Source organism: Natator depressus, chromosome 9 (genome assembly GCF_965152275.1).
Source record: "Natator depressus isolate rNatDep1 chromosome 9, rNatDep2.hap1, whole genome shotgun sequence".
Classification (NCBI taxonomy): Eukaryota; Metazoa; Chordata; order Testudines; family Cheloniidae; genus Natator; species Natator depressus.
Genome location: NC_134242.1, coordinates 39,225,498 through 39,239,747, shown reverse-complemented (window position 1 = coordinate 39,239,747; position 14,250 = coordinate 39,225,498). Strand labels below are relative to the sequence as shown.

The window sequence follows — 14,250 nt, the reverse complement described above, 5'->3', positions numbered from 1 at the left end:
ACCCCAGACAGTTTTAAAATAAGGGAAGGTACAAAATGACTTTAAATTTGGATTTTCCAATTGCTGAGTCATCACATTTACACACCTACTGCAGGCTCCAAAGATATCTGTAAATCAACGTATGAAATTATCTCTGTTTCTACACTTCTTTGGCACCAGATTTACACAGAGTACACATTTTCAATTCTGCATAAGTGACACAGGAGCCTAAGTCCCATTTTCAAAAAGTAATTTCAGCACTTAGATCCAAATCACATTGATTTCATGAATCACTTAAGCACTTTTGAAAATGTTACCTATAAAACCTTCAGTTTTGCATGATTTATCCCTACGTAACCTCCGCTGAAAGAATCCCCAATTTCCTTCCCTGGTTTGGTCTATAGACTTTTTGAAAGTGATCTCCCTGGGAGCTGCTTGTGAGATGATTGATACTTGAGGACTGAAATAGCACAATTTAAAAACGCCAGCCACCTGCAAATTAGCAATAGTTTAATTCCCTTCAGAGTAATGAATCTAAGTAACTAAAAATATGGATACACTGGAAAATCCAGGCATAAATATTTGATTACTATAGCAGCTCATGTGAGAGGAAAGAGATCACCAAGTAACTATATAACATATATGAAAATCTGATTATTTATCTTATTCTCCCAGCTGAATTGCTAAAATGATGCATTGTATGTCAGGCTGGAGATAAAATGGCAAGAGTAGGAGAGATTTTAAATTTCGAGCAGCCCCTTTTTTTCTAAACCCAAATGGTATTGTGAAGCAGTGATGAGAGGTCAGGAACTCTGCTGGAGAGCAGGTGCCAACGTTTCCCTCTCTATTTCAGTCCGGTGACATGGGGTATTCTCGTGCAGTGACAACTTGTAATTGAGCTGCCAAATAATCGAGAAAAGAAATCAGGTAAGGTTAATTCCCCTATTTAATAGTGATCTTTGTACTATTTCCATCAAAAGTTGGGCACACTTCCCAGCCCAAATTAAGACAATTTCAGAGGTTTTATTTACTTTTTTTTTTAAAATGCAATCTTGAAATAAGAATGGGAAGCATCTCAAAAGGATAAGTCAGTCGGGGAATGGCATTTCCTTTGTCAATCCAAAGAAAAGCTGCTTTTTGAAAAGAGATAAGAAAAAGAGCAGAGAGTAAATAGCAAAGGAGAAAATGGTAGAAAAGTGGACTGAACAAGTCAGATGGATAAAGATACAGAAATGCAACAAGATTTAGAGAAAGACATACATAGCATTTTTAGTTTGTTTATGCTACAGGATTATTACTGTATTTGACTTCACAGGGACTAAAGAACATGGCAGAAATCTGCTCAAGGCCGCGAATGTGCATTTTGGACTCCATTTTCATATGGTGAGCTCCAACACCACTCCAACTGAAGTCAGTAGAGCTGCAGTTGACAACCAGGCCCTTGGGATTTAAGGAGAAAGGGTTTGAATGAGAAAGGGTAAAGCTGTGCAGAGTGTGATCTATGAAATGTGTATTGGGCTACCATATCTCTCACAAAAATATGTTTGGTTCTTTTAAAAAAATATACTTTGTAATGCCTTGCTTAAACTAAAAGGAACAATATGTAGTCATCAGTGAGGGGGGCTACATGGAAGAAACAAGGCCAATAAAAATGGACCAGAACATGATCTATCGATTTTGTTTCTTTTTCTTTTCCATCCTTGTTTCATCCTGCTAAGTGATTATTTTTAACTGTTAGTGATGACAAGTGACGTTTTAACTGTTAGTGATGACTGTTAGTGATGACAAGCAGAGTTACTACTGTGGACAAGATGCCCAGTTTAAATATATATGTTAGAATCAGTTAATGCAATTAGTGAATGCTTGTCATGCCAGCATACCTTAAAGCACATAAACCAGTATTTTTCTAACCACTATACCTTCAAATGACTAGTGATGTGCTAAAGTGCTATGTGCTAAAGGCAGGGTTCCTGCAACAACACAGCAGGGTTACTGTCCCCATCAATTCTGACATATGCTCTTTCAGTCAAAGAAAACCCTTGCATTTTCCCCCAGAAATTCAATGCCATCTGATCACATCAAATCATAAAAAGGGTCCAATGTTAATCAGCAAAAATAGAGCTGTAAAATTTGCAGTAAAACCACTTTTATTCTCTATAATGCAGTCAAATTTTACCATTTGTAAGGGAGATCTATTAATATTTCGTGCTATGTAATTTCCAAAGTGCAGGTTTTATTTTTCTAAAAATTTTTCCATCCTCTCTTTCTTAGTTAACTTTGAATTTTGTTTGAATGATAAGTTAATTAAGGCTACTGTAAATAAATATACTATAATAGTACAAATTCACTAGGAGGTAATCCCCCTGCACTGCAGAACTGGCTCTACTTCAGAGACCCCCAGAAAATTTCCCAGTAGGGTCTTTATGTTTAAATCTTTCATCTGTGAGTGAAGATTGGAGACCCATTTCTACAGCTCTTACTCACAGTGGGCCAAATTGTCAGACCTTCCTCATATTGCTTAGTATCTTACTTGCGGGGGAGGGGAATCCAGTAGGACTAAACTTCCCAAGTAGGCCTAAAACTTTGGTCAAGCTAACTGTGTGTGTAAAAGCATAAGTAGAGGCTGAAGAAAATTCCATTGTGGAGTAACTGCAACAGAACAGCTTAGGAAATGTAACCTAACCGCAAAGAACAACCTATCAATAACAGGAAAAGCTTGTTTTGCTATATCCCAAATAAGGAAAACTACTGTTGGAGCCTATACTATATGCCAAATAAGGAAAAATGCTGTTAAAGGAAGTGTGCTTAACAAATTGTGGTTTTCAGCTATATAAACTCCTGTATTTTCTGCTTACGCCGAGCAGCTATGGCTGACTCTTCCTGTATACATATACTTGAGTAAAGTTCCTCAGGCGTTTCTGATTTCAAACACAACGCGTGGTTAATTTTCCGCCACATACTATACACATAACCCCCACTGAATTCCATAGGCCTGTTTGTGGAGTAAAATGCTACTAAGACCTTGATCCTGCAAGATTTATACATATGCTCTTTAAAGTGACACACTGTGAGTGGTCTGTGTAAATAATACCACCAAAATCAATTGGACTATTAACAGGGAGGATCAAGGCCTTAAGGTGAGTAACTGTAAGAAAATGTGGCCCAATGAGTAGCACTTACACTGATTTCATGAGAGTAACTATTACTCACCATTAGTAAGGGTTAAATAGTCAGGTCTTGAATATGAAGCAAAAAAGATACTAAAAGGCATGACGGTTATATTTACTACAGAAGTATTCAAAAACCTATCTAAATATTTTATTAAACACTACACTAAAAGAACAGTCACTTGCAAAGCCCAACACCCAGAATGAAAGTTACCTATGCAACTCACTGCTGGCATAATTATTTGTGGATACCAAATTATACATGCAAAAATAGCAGATACCAATTATTAACCACCACAAATAGCTAGTACTCTCCTCTCCAACAGGTTTTTGCATCTAAGTGCTGTACAGAAAGCATCTGAAAACCAACATTTCCTAATGGTCACCAGGGAAGGTGAAACTATTTCTTTTCTCATTATTATTTACAGCAAGATACTTGAGATTAGAGCAGGGATCGGCAACTTTTGGCACATGGCCCATCAGGGAAATCCGCTGGCGGGCCGGGATGGTTTGTTTACCTGCAGCGTCCGCGGGTTCAGCAGATTGCAGCTACCACTGGCCGTGATTCACCATTTCAGGCCAATGTGGGCTGCAGGAAGCAGCACGGGCCGAGGGATGTGCTGGCCGCCACTTCCCGCAGCCCCCATTGGCCTGAAACGGCGAACCACAGCCAGTGGGAGCTGCGATCAGCCGAACCTGCGGACGCTACAGGTAAACAAACCGGCCCGGCCCGCCAGCGGATTTCCCTGATGGGTTGCATGCCAAAGGTTGCCGATCCCTGGATTAGAGGATGACATATTATACAAAGCATGAAAACCAAAAAGGATGTTTAACTCTTATATGTAATTTCTCATTCAAGGTTTGTGCCTGACTATGTCAGAAATTGGCTGAATAAAACAAAAGACAAAATAGAATAGGTGGGATTTCTCCATGATGAGTGTTTCTAATCCACCCAGTTTCCTTATGCTAGCTCTGTTGAGTCACATCCTCACACTCACTGAGAAGAACAACTAAATAAAGTCTCACACCTGTTTCAGTGACAGGGGAGGAAACCCACTTTGAAGCTATCCAGGAACAACAGTGACTAGTAATGTTAGTTCAAGATACATGTTTAATTTACCTTATTAGAAAAGAGTAAACATCATTCAAACTGTAATTGAATTAATCTGACATTTTGGATTAGGATGATTTGCATAATTGCTGTGGAAAGGACCTCTGCCCCTTGGTGTTAAACCCATTCTCCACAAACTGTGTTTTTGATCAGTTAATCAGGTTGCCTGCATTCACAGATAATAGCCTAATGGCTCATGTCCTGTGGATCCCCTCACAGGAGAAAGATTGACTTGTCCTCAAAGAAAACATGAATATGTTTGTGATATTTTTATGCAATAAAAGGGTAAAAGCCATAAACACTGGCCATGCCATGCTAGGCAGCAGAAGGTCTGATACCATGCATAACAAGAATAATAAATGGTGTCCTTTTAAAAAATAGTTGTAGGAAAGATGTGGAAAAGGGGAGAGAGAAATGAAAAGAATCCTTAGTTTTTATAAAGAGCAAGGAAAAGCACAAGAAGTGAGGAGAGGGACCTTTTAGAGTCAGTTCATTTCTGTACTAGTTAACTTTGGACATTACATCTGCAGGGTGTGTGTGTATTCAAAAGGGCTGTTTTTACTTGAAATATATAATACTTCTGAATATGGTGTCATAAACGTTCCAGAAATATTGTTCCATTGCAAACCTACACAAACTATGTTCTACAAATTAATACCAAAAGGTCATTTAAGATTCATTTGTCTGGGACCCATGGAAAATTTGATTCAATGCAGATTAGCCAAACAATTTTCAAAACATTACTTTAATGTTATAGCTGATCAATATAGTAGTCTTAAAAGATTGGAGAATTAAATTATCTACTACCATAAAGTAATTTGCAAATGGTGATTTTTATAACATTACTAAAAAAAACCCTTAACAACACTCATCTGTTAAAAGGAAGAGATAAGATGGGTAACAAATGACACCACAAATAGACTGCTACTGGAACCTAGCTAAGACCTTACTCGTATCACATTAGAACACGAAATGGAAAAGTTTACTAATTTTGCTCAGACCAGCAGTATAAATATACACAAGCTAAGAAACACCTCTCACTGACTAAATGGCAAATATACAGCATTTTAGTTACAATTGGTGTATCTGACCCTAAGTTCTGTTGGTTTCAGAGTAGCAGCTGTGTTAGTCTGTATTCGCAAAAAGAAAAGGAGTACTTGTGGCACCTTAGAGACTAACAAATTTATTTGAGCATAAGCTTTCGTGAGCTACAGCTTACTTCATCGGATGCACTCAGTGAGGACCCAACAAACTGAAAAGTAATGTCATGTGATAGTAGTATCGTTAAGGTGTCTTTCCTCCTGCACAAAACTGAAATATAGCTTCCTTTTGGCCCCCATGCACTACCCCACTCAGTGCTTACCCCTGAGACAGGGAAAGTGAGGAGAAGCAGAGATTCCACCTTAGACTAGATTAGCAGTCTCCTGAGGATGGTGACAAGCTGCCGGAGCAGCCTAGAGACTAATCCAGGGATTGGCAGCCTTTGGCATGTGGCCCGTCAGGGAAATCTGCTGGCAGGCCGGGGCAGTTTGTTTACCTGCAGCGTCCGCAGATTCAGCTGATCGCAGCTCCCACTGGCCGCAGTTCACCGTTCCAGGCCAATGGGGGCTGTGGAAAGCGGCAGCCAGCAAATCCCTCGGCCCACGCCACTTCCCACAGCCCCACTGGCCTGGGACAGCAAACCAAGACCAGTGGTAGCTGCGATCGGCCAAACCTGCAGATGCTGCAGGTAAACAAACCATCCCAGCTCACCAGTGGACTTACCTGACGGGCCATGTGCCAAAGGTTGCCGATCCCTGGAGTAGGCACTCGTAGCACTGCCTACAAGCAAAGGGCCTGTGAAGTCGATCTGACTATGTGTAGAGAGGAATGACTAAAGGCCACATGGGAGAGAGGGAGACCTCAGCAGATGAAGAGCAGGCTATCAACATGTGACAGATGCTGAAAGGGGTATCTTATCTCTGTAGCACAGCAACCTGTACTGCAGCCTGGGACTAAAGTGTGCTTCACAACACAATGGACATCACTCTGCTCTCTCTTACATTGGTTTTACACTAACATTAACTCCAATGACTTCCATAGAGTTACACTGAATTCACTTCGTGTACTTAAGTGAACTGCAAGTCAGGCTCAGTGTCATCCTGGAGTGAGTATGCAGGCATGCTGGTGCAACTGAACTCCCCGTGTTGTATTCATCATATAAGAATTAGCCCAGTATCAAATTATAGTTGTAATTTGTACCACATTGACATATCAGGGCTGACAAGAAAGGGGGTTATTAAACAGTCACGTTAAGGAACTGACAGAAAAATTCTCATTAATTCAATCTCAGCACAACTTTCCAATCAGCAGGGAGTTTGTCTTACAAGTGCAATTTATACCAAATTTAAATAATCTCCATTTTGCTAAAGATTTAAGGAGCACTGCTCCTGATCCAGAAAGAGTAGTTAGCTTCAGGAGAAGCAATTATGCACAAGAGACCACTCTGCGCTAAATAAACTACATCTTTGAGAAGTTCTTTCTACTTGTCACAAGTCAGGGGTGCATTTCCATGATGGATATCCCCCCCCCCCCACACACACACACACACACCTAGAAAGGATTAATAGAGGATATGGATTAAGCACTCTTCTCAAGATTGTGCGTTATCATCTGTCCTTCTGCAGGCTTTGAGCTCCTGTATCTTCTTTGCAACCCCTTTGCTATCCAAGAATCATCACTTTAGTTTCCAGTTATCACTATGTGTAGTGACTATAAGCATCAGAAAAAGTTTGCATGCTTCCCACAGAGCAATATACAACAAGGCACAGTTGGCTCATAGTAGGGCTATTTTCCTTTCAGAAACTCAAGAGTATTGCTGAAATAAAAATAAACTACAGACGAATGAAATGGCTTCAGCCCTTTGTCTCAAAATTGAAAGTCTGCAGACTCAACAAGTAAGCCTCCTTTGAGGGTAACAAGGAAGCACCTTTGGCATATCTGGCACATAATTGATAAGTTCCGTGCTCATTTTGCACCCCAGATGTTTCAAATGTATTTGCAGACTATAAAGCTGCCTTTTCACTAGTGTTCTGTGACCAGACCCATTTCTTAGCATGGTTTAAGAGGCCAATTTATAAACAGAAAATTAAAGATCCTTACCAAGAGATTGCACCTATGGGTTTAAAATCCCTATAATAGAACATGCCAAAACCCAAAAAAGTACAATTAACACTCAACAGCTGCTAAAGTACATTGGAACAGGTGTTTTAGAAAAATGCCTGATATAGCATTTGTTCTTTGCTGGAGCTTGGCACAATAGCCAAGTGAAACAACAAAGCCTTGAAAGTTAGAAGTCAAAAAAGGAAATTAAAAGTTTACCTGTTCTAAAGTTTAATTATTTTTAATACTTTTGAAAGTGCCTGATTTTTTAAAGGAATATTTAACTGACATTTGTAGTGATAGGGCCAAATTATGCTCTCAGATACATACACGTGTGTAAATCCAGAGTCAATTCACTTATGTCAGTGTAGTGACTCTGGATTTACCTTTGTGTACATTATAGCAAAATCTGGCCAATGGTCCATAATGTAGACCCACTGGGCCGAATTCTCTTCTCAGAGCAACAGAAATCAGGAGTAACTTCACTGACGTAAATGACATTAAACAGTATAAAACTGGTGTGACTGAATGGAGAATCAGGCCTATTGTTTTTGTCATTTAAAAACTAAACAAACATCCAAGCTACATGTGAAGTAGATGCCTAGTACACAAGGACTATATGTCATAGAAATATACAGTCTGTGTCAGGAGCTCTACAATGTAATTTAAAATATGATAATCTCTATGGTGAACGCACATTAGCAACCCTGAAAGAGCCCTCATAAACTCCAGCAGACAAATGGGACTTCACATATACATGGCATACTTTATATGAAGACACAGAAAAAGTGTGCTCAAATATTAAGGATCTAATTTAAAATTAAACTTGGAGTCTAAATTTCCTAGCACAAGTTCTTAACACTAGTGTACAGCGCACTAACTCAAGAGCTCTTGATCTATCCAGTGCCAAAGGATTAAATAAAAAAAAATAATAATACAAATTGTTTGCCACTTATACACTTTTTCCAAATAAAAAGTTGAAAAAAGTCTCTTACATTATCTAAGAGGTCATGAATTTCATAGCTTTACAGTGGTTTATACACCTATAACAGGTTACCCAACAAACCTATACGCAGCCTCTAAATACTCTCTTGTGGCTGGATAAAACATGGATTATGAAAAAACAGTCTGCAAGATTGGGATTTTTTGAGGGGTCAAATCACAGCCCCATCCAAGGATTCAATGAGATTTTAATCCTTGGAACCTGAACTACAAAAAAAAAAAGCATTTATTACCAAACTTTTCTCACCAGTTTCAGTATCTGCAACAGGCATCAAGATATCACAAGTGAAACCTATTCACAGAAGACTAAAAAGTTACACTGGTCTAATATCTCAGGGGTTCTCAAACTGGGGGTCAGGACCCCTCAGGGGGTCACGAGGTTATTACATGGTGGGGGTCGCGAGTTGTCAGCCTCCACCCCAAGCCCCGCTTTGCCTCCAGCATTTATAATGGTGTTAAATGTATTTAAAAGTGTTCTTAATTAATAAGGGGGGGGGGTCGCACTCAGAGGCTTGCAAAGTGAAAGGGGTCACCAATACAAAAGTTTGAGAACTACTGCTTTATCTGATGCTGAACCAGTTCCAAAAAGACAGATGCACTACTGACCTTTTAGCCGCCGATAACTCATGTACACTCAAATCTAGAAACAAATGCATTATTATAATGGGATAGCTGAAATTCCCTACATTGAAATGATTTAAAATATTTATTTCTATAATTACCAATTAACAAGTATTGTCTGCTAAGTACTCGTCAGAACTGAAATGAGAGAAGAAGCAACTAATCAGAATCACATGATTTTTAAGGTCTGATTTTACACAACCTACCAAAGATAGAAACTTTGATGAACCAGTACAAATGCTTTTAGAACCAGTAAATTTTCCCAAATAGTGCTCCAGAATTTGTGATCTGAAAGAAACGCTTATATCCTTGTTATATAGAACACTTTATCTGCCTTTTGAAAGTGATTGAAGCTAGAGTGAAGAATTGGAACCTGATATTGATAAACAGAGCTAGAAAATAATAGGGTGAGACAGCACGGTTCTTTTATTTATCATGTATATTGTACAATAACAAAACTCCGCAAGTGGAAACACTGTAAAATAACTAAACTTGAGTAAATCCTGATTCCTCCATGATTTGTATACAGCAGTTAGGCAGACCTCTTTCAGCAAACAATCCTTGAGCAAAGTTTGATCTAAATATGTTAAACACTGTGTATATTATAAGTTAACCCACATTAAGCACGCTTTAAGTGTGGCCTAACCCTGCTCCCACAGAGCTTGATGCTACATTCATTGAAGTCAGTGGCAAAGCTCCCATTTTATTTAATGGTGCAGGATGACAGCCATTGAGCAGTTAGGCTAATGCAGAGAGCATTTTTGAAAATTCCACCCTGAAAGGCCCTAGCTTCCAAAGTGTTTTCAGAATTATGCAAGGACTTGATGACATTAACTTCTTCTCATATGCAGATGTATGCATACAATTAACCAGCAGATTCTTTGGTGGCATTTCCTATTTGAAGCTGAACCCTAAAAGCAGTAACACCTTTGTGCCAATGTTACAATATACACAAGCCTTCAGGTAAGATATTATTTTAAGAAAAACTCCTTGCATTTTGAAGAATGTAAATGACTCTCATCCTTGCTCATACTGAATGATAAATAAGGATGAAACTGAATCTCTTTTTTGAAAAAAAGAGATGGGTTTTTACCATAATAATTGACAGAAGCAATGAGAAATCCTTTCTACAAAGGCATCATCCTTTAGGATTTCTGACATTACTGCTAGCCACTGATTGCAATGAGAGCTAGATACACTTCCCTACAGAGGAGTACAAAGGATGATATATTCAGTAACTATGTGGGACTTGCTCCTTTGCACCATGGAAATCCTTCCAGAGAGCAGAGTCAGGGACAGCACTGCCATCCACGGGCCATAGGCAGCTGTGATGAGGCAGGGGACTTCAAAAGATACTCCTTGCCTTTGGCAGATCCACCAAGGTCTCCATGGATCTCCAAAATCACTCTGGAGTCTGAGCCTGAATCTTCGCTGGGGATGGGGAATAATCCACATAGTGAAGCAGAGGGTGAGCCCTCCATTTTTACAGTGATATTTTTGCTTTGATCTCTATTTGTCACTGTGTGTAATTCTCCACACCTTTTCAATAATGCCATTTTGGTTTTTTTAAATATTTTATTCTTCCGTCTTTATGATACTTTCATTGACTGTTTTGACGAGTGCATCAAGGTAGAAGAGGTGCTGGACGAGAGAACTTTGTGGATTAAATTGTAAAATGAGTTTAAACAAATCAACAAAAGTATCACAACCACAACATGCCCCTTTGGTACTTTTAGTTTTCTTCTGATTGCCTATGCAGAAGAGAGAGAAAGAGTATTATTTTAACATGTGCTTTAATATTAAGCGGACACATATTACTAGGTATAGCAGTTCATAATGACAACTGGTTTTAACTACTGTTACTATAAACAGGTCACCTGTGATATTACAAAACAGTTACACACAACTTCCTGATTAGCATCATTTCAATAACTCAGTTCAGCGTTGAGTATTTCCTTAGGCAATTCTGTACTTACTACAGAGAACTTAGATGTCACTTTAGTGGTTTGGTCCTACCATTTTCAGTCTTGATTAGCATCAAGACATAGAATTAGTGACCCTCATGGCTGCTTTGAATACAGTAGACTCTGTTATATAACATGTGGAATGTAACAACTGGAGGAGGGAAATCAGCTGCAGAAAGAGTACAATTAAGAACCAAGTTAATGAGCCCTGTCAAAAGTTTTAGCCCTAAATATTATTTAACTTAAAACATGGCTGGTAAGTTTTCTGAACATTATATCTCTAGATTTTTTCCTAGTGGGAGGGAAGGAAACTAACAGTCCAGTGCTGAAAAATTACTCATGTTGCCATAGTACTTGTGGGACCTACAATATCTGTTTGCGGTGCTTACTCTGCAGCAACTAAGGGCAGGTCTACACTTAAAACGCTGCACCAGTGCACCACTTCAGTAAAGACCTGACCTAACACTATTCTGAGAGCTGTGCTAACATAATCAGTGATGTTGTATAAACATATTTTGGTATGAGATACCTTGCTTATTCATTTCCATTCACAAAACAGAAAATAAAATATTTCCTTTAAGTGGTATAAAGAAAAATGTAAGCTAATTAATTATAATAATAATACCAAGATCTGATATAGCATTTTGCATCAGTAGATCTCAAAGCACTTTACAAAGGAAGTCAATATCATTACCCTATTTTATAGATGGGGAAACTGATGCTCAGAGAACTGGAGGGACTTGCCCAAGGTCTCACAGCAAATCAGTGTCAAGTTTCCACAGTCCCAGTCCAGTGCACTGTCCACTAGGCCATACTGCTCTGAACAGAAATCAGAGCCGTGTCTTAGAAATAAAATGCAGAAAAATCCATACATTTAATAAAAATATTTGGCAATGTCTCAGTATATGCCCATTGACTAGTATAACAAATTATATAGGTAGTAGACTCCCCTTGGATAATACAGCTTAAGATGCAACATACTACCACAAATCCTTGATGTACAATATCCAAATATTACTTATATTGGAGTAAGGTAAAGCACAATTTCTTTATCGTCAGTTACATTAATTAAACCTCAGTCAAAGGATCCAGAGTTGTTACCTACCCTTTTCTAGTTATGCCTCTTCGTGTCAATAACAAAGCAGAGTAGAAACCAAAGTTTCTGATTCCAATAATGACTCAGAATAGTGGAGGAAAATTATTTAATTCCTTCCCCACGCCCTCAAATCTCTCCTGATTACCATCATACACCTTCTCCCAGGGGGCAATTTATAGTCCCTGTAGTTCCTACATTAAGGTACCTGAGCTAGCAGCATGGAAAAGTTTTCCTTCTAGGAATCCTCTTGTTTTAAAAAGTCAAGAGTCACACTGGCCACTGTATCCTAGTAAGAACGACCGTGAAAGTCCGAGTAAATGTGGACTACTGGTGTGCTAATTTCCTTCGGAAACATTATTATTGATAGGGTCTGTAGCTCAAGAAAGCTTATGCTGTAATAAATTTGTTAGTCTCTAAAGTGCCACAAGTACTCCTTTTCCTTTTGCAGATACAGACTAACACAGCTGCTACTCTGAAACCTGTGACAGGGTATTGAAACACTATGTATTCAAACTGCAAGGCTGCCTTCACTTAGAAGCAGAGTTCATCATGTTTCATGCTAATATTTTTGAGATTTTCTTTCCCCCTCATAACTACCTAAAACCCTGCGGAGAGAAAGGGCGATTTCCCCTCAAATTCCATAATAGGACTCGACATATAGACTGCAAGGGAAAGTAAAGAAACCCTCAGATGCCGCTTTTGACCCAAGGCTATGTGTCAGGAGCAGTCAGTGATGTGCAATGAGCCGGGAAGGTGCAGCAGGCTGCCCATCTTACCCTCACCCCAGCCCGGCCGAGCTGCGGGGAACAAGCTACCGCCTCACCCAACATTACTGGGGGCTCCAGAATTGTCGTGCCTGAGCCCCCCAGGCTGCCGTGATGGCCAGTGGGTGGAATGACCCTTTTAACCACGGGCCCCTTCCTTCGTCTCCAGCTCCCTCCTCCTCTTCACCTGGGCGCGGGATGGGGGAAGCTCAATCCACCCGGCTGCAGCATCTCAGCTGACTTCAGTGGAGTTACACACCGGGGATGCATCTGGCCCCGGCTCCCCAGAGTTGGGAGGATCGGGGGACGGGGTGTCCATACACAGAGGGGAAGCCCCGGCATAGCACATTTCCAGCAGGGTTTCGTTAAACGGTGGGGACGAGTATTTAAAACAGCAACAGATTGTACCGAGAGCCGGACAGACCTCAGCCCCCGGGGTTACTCACCGGGCAGCCTGCCGCCGATGATCTCAGCGCGCTGCTCCGTCCACACGAGCCAACTTCACTTGGCACCGGGGCGCTCCCAGTCCCGCGCCACCTTGCAACGCGGCGCCCTTCCCGCGCCGGCGAGCAGATGCTCTGGGCCCCGAGCAGGGCGGCTCCCTAGGAGCGGGGTGGTGCACACGCGGTGTGAGCCGCTGCCCAGCCAGGCAAGCCCGCGGTCAGCCCCAAGCCCAGCAGCTAGGCTCACCTCGCCAGCCACGGCAGAGCTGAGAGCTGCTGCTCAGGTCCAGTCGCTCCCCCAGGGTCCTAGCGTCTGCCAGGAAAAGGAAGCAGGCAGTAGTCCGGGGAGCGAACGGACGGAGCTTCCCACCAGGGAGCAGCCTCCCTGGAAACGCCTCGCTACAGACTTGCTCTTGCCGCGCCTCGAGAGCGAGCTGCTTGTGAACGCGCTCCCCCTTCGGCATGGGACGCCTTCCCCAACCTCGTCCCCAAAAGCCCCTGGCCTTCAAACCCCTCCTCAGCACTACAACTGGAAATCGTCTGCGGGAAATTGCCAAATCACACCTGCTACGTTGTTGGACATCGGGGACCCTCCAGATTTAGCTTCCTTGTTTATTTAGATCATTTATTTGTAAATATAACAGTTAACCAGCTCCAAAGCACCTAGCTGCCCGCAGAGCTGGCTTGTGTAAGCAAATGTTCTTCTTATTGTTTCCCTTGTCCTAGTAGTTTGAGCATTGGCCTACTAAACCCAGGGTTGTGAGTTCAATCCTTGAGGGGGCTATTTAGGGATGGGGCAAAAATTGGGGATTGGTCCTGCTTTGAGCAGGGAGTTGGACTAGATGGCCTCCTGAGGTCCCTTCCAACCCTGATATTCTATGATATTCTATGAAAACTCCCTGTTCCTTTTGGTTGTGATACCTAAGGGTTGTGCTGTTTCAAAGGAGAGTGCAGCGCCAGCT

The 14,250-nt window shown here is 41.0% G+C and overlaps 1 protein-coding gene across 2 annotated transcripts in view; it reads right to left on the bottom strand.

Annotated features, from left to right (window-relative positions):
• The window catches only part of SPSB4 (splA/ryanodine receptor domain and SOCS box containing 4), a 306,597-nt gene extending 292,952 nt beyond the window's left edge, over positions 1–13,645 (bottom strand). For both annotated transcript variants that reach the window (XM_074963955.1, XM_074963954.1), the window contains exon 1: positions 13,292–13,645. The gene's annotated coding sequence lies outside the window, so the exon portion shown is untranslated. The remainder of the gene's footprint in view (positions 1–13,291) is intronic.
• Positions 13,646–14,250: the final 605 nt, after the last annotated feature.